Raw genomic sequence first — 13,564 nt, 5'->3', positions numbered from 1 at the left:
AAAATGACGACGTTGTTGAATGTTTAATTGAGGATAATTCAGATTTAAAAAAAGAAAAGATTTCAGAAGATCCGCTTCAAAACAAAATTTAGAAAAAAAACTAATTGTCAATTAGTCATACTGCAGAAGTTTCAATAAGATATGATGTTTCACCAGCAGCAACATCAGCTATTGTTTACATCCTTTCTTCTAGACCTTATTGAAGCGAAGTATTTGACGCCTGATATGTCTTATTTAGCTGTTGATCCTATGAAAGTAAGAAGAGCAAGGGAAGCAATAATGGAGAGAGTAATAATGTTTGAAGAAAAGTTAACTGACGAAGAAACTGTTTGAGGTTTGTTTATTAATGGAAGGAAGGACTCAACTTTAGTTTTGGAACAGAATCCTCGAACAAATAAATTTGACATGAGGACTATAAAAGAAGAACATGTAACTGTGACCTGTGAGCCTGATGGAAGATACCTTACTCATTACACACCACCTAAAGCTATACCACCAAGCAAACCAGCCAAAGAAGCCGCGTTTGCTCTTTACAATTGGATGGTTCCAAGGACAATCCATGAGTCCTTAGAGGTCATAGGTGGAGATTCTACAAACTCCATGACAGGTTCAGGAAAAGATGGAGGTTTGCTGTCAAATCTGGAACAATTAGTAGGGAGAAAATTATTCTAGCCTATTTGTATGCTCCATTGTAACAAATTATTATTGAGGCACATAATTGTTGAACTGGATGGCCCAACTAATTCAAATGATGGTTTACTGGCCCTATTGGAAAAGCTTTATCTAAAGTCAATAGCATAAAAAGACTTGAGAAGTTTGAACATATAAAACAGCTGGAACCTTTAATTGAAATTCCTGAAAAAGTTCTCAAAACAATGTCAACAGATGCAGCATCTGTTATAAGTTGGTACAATATTAGTCCACTGGCAAGATGGACATAAATCTTTCTAAAGCAAAGTATGGAAATATTTGCTACAGCAGATGGCTTACCACAGCAATAGCTTTCATTTTCCTCTATATGAGTGATCACACTTTTACTGGTGATGTTCTTCGAAAGTTTCATTTAATCGTTAAATGGGTAGCTCAAGTATATTTCCACATGTGGTATGAAATCAAAGTAAAGCACAGTATTGTAGATGACCCAGGTCACTTAGTAACACTGTTGCGACTGCTGAAAAAACTAGATAATGAAGTTCAAAATATTGCCACACAATACATTCAAAATGGAGCTATTTTTGCCCACTCGGAATCCCTTATTTTAACGCTTTTGTGAAGCTCAGATGAAGAAAGATTAAAGAATTAAAGATATAAGGAAAACCTCGCAGTTCGGAGACACAACTTTAAGGTCACGAAAAAAGGTTTTTCTCAATACAGAAGCTTTGTCTATCAAAGAGCCAATAGATTGGGATAAGGAAAAAATATCGGAACCAGTGTTTACATGCCAAATCTCTACATAAGACCTTGACAAATATCTGGTTACTCGCTTTGAAGCTCTATACTTTCCTCCTCACACGCAATCTTGCGAAAGGGCAGTAAAAGAAGTTACAGAAACAGCACTTTCCGTTTGTGGTTTTGAAAAAAGAGTCGTGTTTGTGAGAACACGAATGAATAACAGAAAAACTTTGCCCGAGCTAAAATCAAAAAAAAATTTTAATAACCTTTTTTTAACAAAATTGTAAACAAAAACATTTTTATGACTATATTATAACTTAACATTGTTTTGTTTTTAATGTTGTTACGATGTTGTTAAGCTGAACTATAAAGATGTCATTCAAACAAATAAAGTCTGAAAATTTCTAATGAAAAAATTCCAATGAAAGTCCTAATTATTTAAAAAATTTATCATTTATTATATTTTAACTTTTTTTTTTCAATCTTATAAGGCCCTTTTGCCCAGATAATTTTATTTTTTTTAGAAAAAAAAAATTTTTCGATTTTTCTTTTTGAAGATATGATTAAAATTCAGTGTTAAAAAAAACACAATGTTTTGATTAATGTTTGAATTACATATGATAAAAATCGAATTTCTGCAATATACTTATACATTTTCAACTTAATGATAAATTTTGATAAAATTATAAATTTATATGAAAACTTGGTCCAAGAACTAACTTGATTCATATAAAAGTTGGTCCAATGACCATTTTGCTGAAAACCAACCAAAGGAACAAAATGATTTAGAAGATGTCATTTCAGGAGGAATTATTAGCAAAAACTATACCATGAAGGGCAAAATCCAAACACATCCTCGCTTGTTTTGTATAATGGCAGAGTAAAAAAAGTTTGTATTAAAAAAAATGACTCAGTTTACACTATTTCTTACTGGAAAGATTACGAAACAGATATTGAAGCTGTTGACAATTGCATGAAAAAGATCCAACTTGTTTCAGATATTGTTTCAGGAGAGTTACAATTTATAAATTGTATATTATGTTACAAAACTCTGCATAGGTATACATATGAAATTAATAAACTAAAAAAATACAAATAAATGTTGTGACTTGCAAAAAAAGTACCGCAAGTGTTGTAACTTGCTAAGAGATATCGCAAATGTTATAACTTGTAAATAGGTACTAAAAGTGTTGCGACTTGCTAAAAGGTAATGCACGTGTTGTGACTAGCTAAAAAGTACCGTAAGTGTTGTGACATGCAAAAAAATACTGAAAGTGTTTTGACTTGCAAAAAGGTGAAACGATTGCTAAATAAATTCATTAATGGAATTTATCATTGTAATCATTTAGTAAAAGCCAAGACAAAACTAAATGAATAAAACATCATTATAATAATCAAACATTATTATTTTTTGTTCAAAACATTTTGTTATTTTCAACTAATCGTTATAATAACAATCTAGATTTTCCGCTATTTATGAGCGGTAATGTAGTCGATGAGTCATCTATTCTTCGTCTTCTAAGATTAACTCTTACTTCCAATTTTTCATGGAAACCATATATCATATTCATTGCAAAATTAGCATCTGTTAAGATTGTAACACCTTATCAAGCTCGTTACTTTTTATTTCGGTTTCTATTCTTTATCTCTATATATCTCAAATCCGTCCTAGTATAGAATACTGCTGCCATATCTGGAACAGATCTTTAAATGATGCCCTTTTTCTTTTAGACAAGGTGGAAAAAGGCGTTGTAAACATAGTTGAACCTGCTCTTGCTGCCAACCTTCAACCATTGTCACATCGGTTTAATGTTACTTATCTTTCTCTTTTCTGTAAATACTATATTGGGCGCTGCTCTAATAAGCTAGCGTTTCTTGTACCATCTATTACAATTCATTTTCGTGTTACTCGTCATTCAATTAAGTGTCACCCTTTTACTGTGACTGTTCCAAGGTGCTCCAAAAATTTTTATCCGTATAGTCATTAAATGTTGGTAGGTTCGGAGGTATTCTTTAATTTGTTAATTTGAGTGGAGTAGTATATATTTAGTTTTTCCTGTATTGAGTGATATTTGATTTAAACAATATAATAATTTTTTTAAGTTCAACATTTTTTTTTCCAAGAAGTCTTCGACTGTCTTTGATGAGTAAAATAAGTTTGTATCATCAACAAACATATAGTTTAAAAATATTTGAAGCAATTGGAAGATCATTTATATAAATAAGAAACAAAAGAGGTGCAAGAATGGAATCTTTGGGTACACAACACCTTATTTTAAGTAAATTGGAGTGCAACACACTATTGTCTGTTATTAAAATAATTTTTTAAACTACTTTAAGGCTTGATTTTTTACGCTATAGTTTTTTATTTTTGTCAGTAAAATCTTATGGTTGACGGTGTCAAACGCCTTTGAAAAATCAATAAAAATCCCTAATGTAATTTTTTTTTATGATTTACTTAACCTATTTCAGAGGTAACGTATTGCATGCTATGTTGATTGAAGATTATTTGTTCGAGAAGAATACCAAAATGATTGAGATTGGCCTATAATTTTAAAAGAGTTGGTTTCTCCTGATTTATAGATTGGTACAATTTTTGTGGTTTTTAGTTTATCTGGTACACTACCAGTTGTAACTGATAAATTAAATTATTGGTAAATTGGATTACGTATCTCCATAAAAACATTCAACACTACTTTGCAAGAGACGTCGTTGATCCCTGGGGACTTGATTTTAAGTGATTTTAAAGCTATTTCAAGTTCTTTTTGATTAAGATCATTTAAGAACCAGTGTGAGTCTGTTAAGTAACTTTTAAATGTATTATTTGGATATTAAATTTTTGATGTAAGATCAGCACCAATGTTGATGTAAGATCAGTACCAATGTTGGTGTAAGATCAGCACCAATGTTTGACGTAAGATCAGCACCAATGTTGATGTAAGATCAGCACCAATGTTGATGTAAGATCAGCACCAATGTTTATGTAAGATCAGCACCAATGTTGATGTAAGATCAGCACCAATGTTGATGTAAGATCAGCACCAATGTTTACGTAAGATCAGCACCAATGTTGATGTAAGATCAGCACCAATGTTTACGTAAGATCAGCACCAATGTTGATGTAAGATCAGCACCAATGTTTACGTAAGATCAGCACCAATGTTGATGTAAGATCAGCACCAATGTTGATGTAAGATCAGCACCAATGTTTGATGTAAGATCAGCACAAATGTTGATGTAAGATCAGCACCAATATTAGCAAAGTAGTTGTTAAATTTGTTAAAAATATCTCATAAAAATATCTATTTAATACACTTTCATTAATTATTACACAAGAAGGCATTTTGTTAGACTGGATTTACTTTTACCAATTATTTCCTTTCTAATGTCTTTTTCAAGTTTCCATTAAATTTTTGTATTTGGCTAATATAATATTTAACTAATTATTTTTTCTATTATTTTTTCAAATTTTTTTAAAAAGGTTTTTTATGCTGCTTTTATAGGAACAGGTTCGGTATTTCAATGGACGTCCATGGAAGTACTAGTTTGAACTTAAGTACTATTTTGGATTTTAATGGACGTCCCAAGACGTATCAATTTGGACTCGGACGAATGGACCTAAACGGTGCGTCCTATGGACGCCTAAGGACGTCCTGTGCCTAGGCGTTGTAATGTTTACAATAGATGACCAAGCAACAAGCAAGACCAAGCTATTTTAATGTTTACAATTGATGATTGAGGCTTTGCACAAACTTTTCCTTTATTAATGATATTATTTGCCTTAATATCAACTGATTTTAAAAAAGATAGTAATGCTTTGGTCATGTCTAAATTGATCAAACTGTTTAGTGTTAATCGAGACAAAATCATCATTTGGTATCAAGTCTTAAGCTTGAACCTCTTGCTAAATACGATCCTAATTTTAAAAACAACTTTAATCTTTTACTTGTATTTAGTAATCGAGTAAGAAAAGCGTCATTTAATGTTAGTGATTGGTTTAGTATGCATCCAAGATAACTGTAGGTTTTTGTAAAATTATTGATTTTATCGCGGTATGATAATTTAATGGTCCTAGTGTTTGAGAGTCGCTTAGATATACTAAAGAGCATGCATTTAGTTTTTTCCTTTTTCAAATTAATTACTAACTCATTTTCTCCGATAAAGTCATCAATATGAATTAATTCATCATTAAGCGCCTATTTCTATTACCTTCGACTACCTGATCGCGATTGAAAAATTGTCTTCGAACCATTTTGATACACCGCACTATGCGTCGCGCGAATAGAAAAAATGGAAATAGCCTTATAACTAGCGAACTGTTTAACATTTTGAAATAAATTTTTTAACAAAGCATTAATTATAAGATATTGTTTATTTATATATATATTAAAAAAAAAGTCCGTTCTTTTTTAAAACCGGTTTTTTTGGCGGTTTATTTTCATTCCGGTTTTTTTGTGGGGTTTATCCGTACTTATTCAATTTTTTATTAAAAAGACATAAAACCGATAGTTTTTGATATTTAAAACTCTAAGTCTGATATATCAGTTTATCTTTTTTAGGGGTTACATGCATTTTTTGTCTCCTACTTATATTTTCACGTTAAATAAAAAAGGAAACAACATGCACCAGCACCTTGTCTAAAATGTATATTTTCATGTTAAATAAAAAAGGAAATAACAAAAGTATTTTATTATAAATAAAAGTGAAATAAATAAAAAAGTTCCATTCCCTTTAATTGCAGAATAAAGGTTCTGATGCTAAAATAGGTTTTTAACAATATGTGGCTATGAAAATAACCGTTTTTTAAAACTTGCCTATCAATTACAGCTGCATGGTTTATGACACTTCCTTGATTTCTTTTCTTAATACGAACCACTCTTTGACTTCCTAAAATTATTTAATAACAAATATTAAAGTTTTAAAAAGTTTCATTATTGTAATAAATAGTATAGTTTAAGATATAAACATTTATTATAGAAATTATCTATTATCAAATTCTAATTCTAATAATTATACATTCAAGAAAAAAACTGTATTCACTGTAATAAATAGATATAATTGAATTTTTTTTTTTTTTCCACGCATAAAAAAAAACATACTGTGTTGATAATGTGAAAAGACCTCAGAAATATCAGATTGGCTACCACCAGCACCTAAAATGCATCATTAATAAAATTAAACGGTAACATTAAATATCTAAATTTAAAGATACACATAGCTTACTCCAATATTTACCTTAAGAACAGTTATCTGCTTAATCTTCTTACAGTATAACGAGTGATGCGGAAGTCATCGGACAAAATAAAAACGTCAATAGCTTATTTATAAATAAAAAAACAAACTACTTTTATATTTTTTTTAAATAAAGCATTTATCTTTAAATAAAAATATATTATTTTTTATATGAAAAAACACCCTCCATCTGCAATTGATCTCAATTTCGCTCTGACGCCTTTCATATGCGACTGTAAAAAGTTTAAATCAATAACTTGTAGTTTTAGTTTAATGCGATCAATCAAAACTTGCTCTGTTGAAGCTTGCCAATCTCCCTCGTAAACCTTCTGTGCTAAATGTCCCCAAAAATTTTCAATTGGTCGTGCTTGAGGCACATTTGGGGGATTGGATTCTTTATCAACGTAATAGACATATTGGTCCATCCAATTTAGAGAATCTTTAGAATAATGAGAACTTGCTAAATCTGGCCAAAATAAATAGTTAAAGTCTCCATGATACTTGTGAATAAATGGAAGAAGTCGTTTTTCTAAACATTCATTAATATAGATTGATGAATTGATCGCTATAGCCTTGGAAGTGCGAAACAATGGTTCGGACATACCACGGTTAAATATGGGTATCCACATTAATAATTTTTTTGGAAATTTCTCTTTTCCTATAAAACGAACAAATTCTGGGCATGTCTTTTTGTTGTTTGTGTAGTATCCAGAATTTCCAGGCATGTTGCCACCTGCAAAACAAAAGTATTTTTCGTCATCGATGACTAGAAGCGATTTTGTGTTATAGAGTTGGTTAACTAGTTTCCTGCTTCTTTTTTTTGCCTTTATTTGTTGTTCTATAGTGTATTTTGGAGTCTTTTCACGTTTTCTATATTTAATATTCATTTTTTTTAACTGACGACCAATTGTTGATTGATTTACACCGAATTTAATACCTATTTTTCTCTGACTGACCCCTTTTCGATTGTTGACAAGTCTCGATAATTCAGCTTTCTTTTCTCTAATCCAGGATGTCGGACGACCAGGGTGTTTTCTAACAGAAAACGATTGAACAGTTTCAAGTCTTTTTAGGTTATCATATATTGTACTTCGAGCAAATCCTTTCTTTTCAAAATGATTTACGATTTTTTTTATTTTTTATATTAGGCTTATTTACAGAAAACATTTTTAGTCGCTTTCGAAAAGATACTCGTTCAGCTGCATTTAACCTCATTTTACCACAAAAACTGATTATTATGCTCAAATAATAATCAGTTTTTGTGATAAAAGCAAAGATAAACCACAAAAACTAATTATTATGCTCAAATAACGAAGTTAGGATTTGTCCGATAACTTCGGCATCACCCGTTAGCATCACCTCTTGCATTTTGTTTTTTTTTGCATTATAGATACATGTCAGATGTCATAAATAAATAATTAGCTGTATCCCTAGTATTTTCGGCAAAAGAAGTTAAACGTTCATGACCTACTGGTGCAGTTTTGTTGGCTTTGTTCCTGGCTTCAATGGCACTCTCAGACAAAGAACCTAATGGATACTTAAAATATTTAATAAAAGAAACACCATGAACTATCATTCTATGCACAGACGGTGACATTGGAAAGGCTTTTAAAAACTGATCGTTAGAAATAAGATCAAACAGACGTTTAGATTTCTGCTTAAAAATTTTTACATCTGGTCTTGTGGTTATACTGTTCATATCAATGAGCAGGTCCCTAAATAGTTTGATCATGTTGGTATTCAAATTTAAAATTCCTCCAGTCACAGATGGATTGTTAAAGAATTTTCGTGCAACATTGCCAGTATTGGATGTACTACTTCCCTTCCTGACAAAAGATACCCTTATTTTTAATTGTGTTTTGAATAAGTGCTGGAATTTTTGTTTGTTTTCAATAAACTCTTGGCTGTTTTTTGCTGGAATTTTTCTTCCTTGTTTCACTGCAAGAAGTTTGCATGCAGTATTGAAGACCCACTTCATGCTGCATATCCACAAATAAAGACTGCAAACTCCAAGTTTTAATGTATTCTTGTCTACATGTTTATCTTTATTCCAAATAGTTTCCAAATTAAACTCCTTAGGACTTGGTTGACATACATGACAGCACTGATATGCTAATTTTTTTTTAAGCATTTTTGATACCACAGCATTAAGTGTTTTACCATCATTCATTGTGGTATAAATAGTTGACAAACTTGAATTTATAACAAAAGTATTTTCATGAAGTGTAAACTTAATATTCTCTAAAGATAAAATTTCATTTTGTAAATGTTCAAACTTCTCTTGAATAAAGCAGTCTCTTTGGCAAAACAAAACAAAAGATGACGGGTTGCATCTGGACTATTTGGATTACAATTTTTCCATATTATCTTTTTGCCACTTTGAATCTCCAACGGTACAAACACTATGCTATACACAGTGGAATCATCCACACCTCTCTTCATAGTTGCTGCAATCTGAAACTTAGATTGGTCACTCTGACCATCACCTCCCACTTTGCAAATAACGTTTATGTTATCACGTTCCTCCTGTGCTCAAACTTTAATAGGATTATCTACATCCTCCAAAAGATACTCAAACACTCTAGAAACTGAATGTTTGATCATATTGAAGAGACTACATTTTACTTCAGTTTCTGAATATTCCACATGCTCTGGATATGTCAATTTTTTGTATTCTTTTAACTTTGTTAAACCTGGAGGAACAAGATGATGATTTTGTGTAACAATTTTCTTAAATTCAGCCCATGTTCTGTCTGTTATCCTCAAATTGCAAAAAGTATGCAATGATAAATTTGGACCATATAAAGTAGACCTGAGTGCAATAGAGGGATTAGATGCAAATTTTTTTACAGCATATTGAAGTTCTTCCAGTTCTTTTCCCTGAAGATTGTCAGTGCTTTTACGTTTCATCCTACTCGCGAGTTCTGAAAGAGATTTTCACCCATATATATATATATGGGTGATTCTCCAAAAAGGTAGCAATATACTGTCACCACTAATTTTTCTTTCAAGTTAATACTATTTTTAATTTTAACGGGTACTAATAATAAATTTACAGCTCATACAATGTTAAACTAATCTAACCCAATCCAAAATAGTATTTTCAGTGAATAAATTATGTTCCACAGACTGTGACAAGTCACGTCCGTGGAATGTCACCACCCAGACCTTTTGCTAATCCCAAGTAGTTTAATCCTTTATAGAAGTACTTTACTTTTTTTTAATGCATAATAAATAATTAATAATACATTAAAATTAGAGTTGACATATTATTTTCCTCAAAACATATTTTCAAAGTAACTTTTATGTGATTGAAGCTCGTGTCACCAGCTCAAGTGTCACGTCTGTAGATAGAGTTGTTAATATCAAAAAAAAGCTGTAGGATGAAGCAGTAGTGCTTTCTGTTGCTGTCCTAGCTGAAATACCAGACATTTTTATTAATGAGTAAAATTGAAGGAAGGTTTGGTGGAGTTGTTTTGTGTTAATAAGCGTTGAAGCTTTAAAAGTTCAATTTGTTAGTGTGAGTGTGTCACATCTGTGGTAAACATTTATAGAGTATATAAATTTATTTTTTTATAAGCAATAATTTTAATTACTAGCTATTACCTGGACATGTTTACTCCAAGGGGAACAGAGTCCTAGCCTCAAAACATAGCACCTATTTTAGGCTTTTTCCTTTAATCTGCCACGTCTGTGGATGTCACATCTGTGGAATACAGGAAGCAACAGACGTGACACCAGTGGAACGGACGTGACAACAAATGACAATTTTACTTGTATATGGATTTTTTAATGTCTATTTATACTATTTTTAATATTTTAAAACTTTACTCATTTAGCCAATTAATTATTAGAGAAAAGATAAATGTTTCTAGCCTGATAGATTACAAAGATGGGAAAGATAGAAAAAACTAGAGAATTGAAAAAACTAAGTATGAGAAAGACGAGGGAGAAGATGAAAGCTGAAAACCCAGAAAAGTATGAAGAACAAAAACAAAAAGACAGAGAAAGAAAAAAAGCAACACGGAAGAAAATTCATGAACTTTCAGAAAGGGATAAAAGATCAGTAAGAAAAGGTTGGAAGGAAAGGATCAAAAGAAGTCGAGAAATGAAAAAGAAAAGACAACAACTAATTGAATATTTGTCAACACCACCTGAAAGTCCAATTGTAAATATTCCTATCGACAATGAACTAGACTTCAATGTACTTCCTGGTTCCAGTCAAGAATCTAGTTCCAACGAAAAAAATCCAAAAATTAGAAGAAAAAAACAAATTGTTAAAGCAAAGAGGTGATAAATACAAACAAAAATTCTACAGACTACAGTCTGCAAAAGATAATACTCCTCGAAAGGTGGTTAAAAAAATGACTAGTGGTACAAAATGCTCATAGGAAGTAAAGAAAAGCTTGCTTTTTAGCGAAGTGTTAAAGACACAAATACAATCAAATTTTTCTACTGAGAGATGTATTAACAAAAAAAAGATTTTTGCCAGGGTATAAAGCGGAAAGATAATAAAGAAGTACAGACTTCAAAGAAGCCTTAACAATCTTACTTCTAGATATATCTTACCACGCAATCCATACCATACACATCAACTCTCAAATATACTGAAACAACGAAAACTTAAGATGGAAGTACAAAACTTTTTAGAAAGAGATAGTTCTAGTAGGCTTACTGCTGGGAAAAAAGAAACAATAACAAGAAACAAACTGAAAAAACAGAAAAGACTATTGAATGATACAATGTTAAATTTGTATAATGAATTTAAACAAACAAACCAGTTCAATTCATCTTATAGCACATTTTGTAAATTGAGACCCATTTGGGTAGTTCAACCAGACTTCCGTAAATGAGATACTTGTCTTTGTATTGACCATGAGAATTTTGATTTGGTTCTTGAAAAGTTGTATACTTTAAAGATGTTGGCATATAAATATCCCACTGACTTGCTAAAAAGTATAAGATGTGATGGCGAGCTGAAAGAATTGTGCCTAGAAAGAAAATGTGGAGTATGCTGTTTAAACAAAAAAATAGTTTGTAAAGAACTTGAGAATGAACAAAGCAACTTTTCCCCAATGGTCTAAAAAAAAAAGTTGAAGTTTTGGTAAAAGGTAAAATGAAGACATGTTTCAAAACTGTAAAAGAAGAATTAACATTAACTAAAAAACAGCTGTTTTTACATTTTATTAAAAACATGTTGGAAAAGTTTATGAGGCATGTATGCAATATAAAACACCAGTACAAAGCTACATCAGAAATAAAAAATAACTTGGGGCCTAGGGATATTTTCATTCATTGTAATTTTTTAGAAAATTACAATTGCAAATACTCAAAAGAAATTCAATCGCACCATTTTGGTGGATCAAGAAACCAAGTGTCAATTCATACAGTTGTGGCGTACTATTACAGTATTTCTGAAAACAAAATAAAGGCCAACTTACTGTACATTTTCAGATAACAGGCAACACGACTTTGTTGGGATTTGGCACATTTAAAGCCTGTTATTAATGACTTGAAAGAAAAGCTGCCTAACATTGAAACAGTTCATTTTCTTAGCGATAGTACTTCTCAACAGTACCGAAACAAGTCCATGTTCTATTTGCTAGGTACTTTTTTTCGAAAAGAGTTAAAACAATGGAGCTAAAACAATGTTTGGTTTGAAGCTAAAACAATGAGATGGCATTTCACAGAAAAGGGGCACGGAAAAGGTGCCCCTGATGGAATAGAGGGATGTATCAAAAGAACGGCAGACAGAATAATAGGACAAGGGAAAGATATTCCTGATATTAATTGTTTTGTTGAAGAAATGAAAGAAAAGTGTCCAAGTATAACCATCTATACTATTAAAAAAACAGATTTCAATCTGTTTTTTAATAGTATAGATGGTTATACAAAATGCAATCACTATAGTATTGGAGAAGTACTAATCGCTACTGAATCTTTAACAGATCTTATCCTCGTATCCTTTTAATCTATAAATTTAAATTGGCTCATATTGACTATTGCAAACTTTTACATTGCCTAAATGTTTTAGGTACTTAGCCATCAAGAATGTTTGAACATTAATATTTAGTTTTTCATCGAGCCTTGTATTTTCATAAAATATTGAAATAAGTTGTGCATCAAAAACCTTATTTAACTGTTATTTAATTTTGTATTTTTTTTTTTATAAATAATTTTATTTGCTTCTGTTTTAAGAAATTCCTAAACATTCTTTACCAGGTCAACGATCCTTGAAAAGGAAGAAAGCACTTGCTGAAGGAACAATATCCAAAGGTTTGGCACAAGAAAACCAAGGCCCAAGTAAATGTAAAAAGAAAAAGACAAGACTAAGTCATCACAGTGTTTACGGCGATCGTGAGGAGGACAGCTTGTCTATTAAAATGAATGACTTAGTGGTTGTGAAGTTTCAAACTTCCAAAAAAATTGTCAAATGCTATGTTGGGTTAATTCAAGCCTTAGTTGCAGATGGAAATGAGTTTGTCATAAATTTTTTGAGAAGATCTGGCCAGGAATTTTTCACGTTTCCGGAGAAAGATGACATCTCTGTCATCGATAAAGGCGATGTAGTGTTTATATTGTGCCAGCCAAACCTCAACAACAGGGGGCAATACAGTTTTCCACAAGATTTACCATTCAAAAACATTTGCTAATTTACGTACTAATAACACTTAGAGAATTTTAAAAACTTGTACCATATACTATTTTATGTTAGCTAATAAAAACTATTGATTACAGATGATGATTATTTTTGAAAATTACTTGAACAACACTTATAGCTGTTACAGCATAAGTGATATTACTCTTAGCGTCACGTCTGTGGTAAAGTTGTCTGTGGATTACGCTATAAGTTTTTAATTTTTTTTTAGAAAAACTGACATTTAACTAGTTGTGTGGATACTTTCAAATAATTAAATATACTCAAAGCTATAACCACAAA

The sequence above is a fragment of the Hydra vulgaris genome, chromosome 15, assembly GCF_038396675.1.
Source record: "Hydra vulgaris chromosome 15, alternate assembly HydraT2T_AEP".
In the NCBI taxonomy this organism is placed as follows: Eukaryota; Metazoa; Cnidaria; class Hydrozoa; order Anthoathecata; family Hydridae; genus Hydra; species Hydra vulgaris.
The sequence above is the reverse complement of the archived record's forward strand: the minus strand, read 5'-3'. Positions refer to the sequence as shown.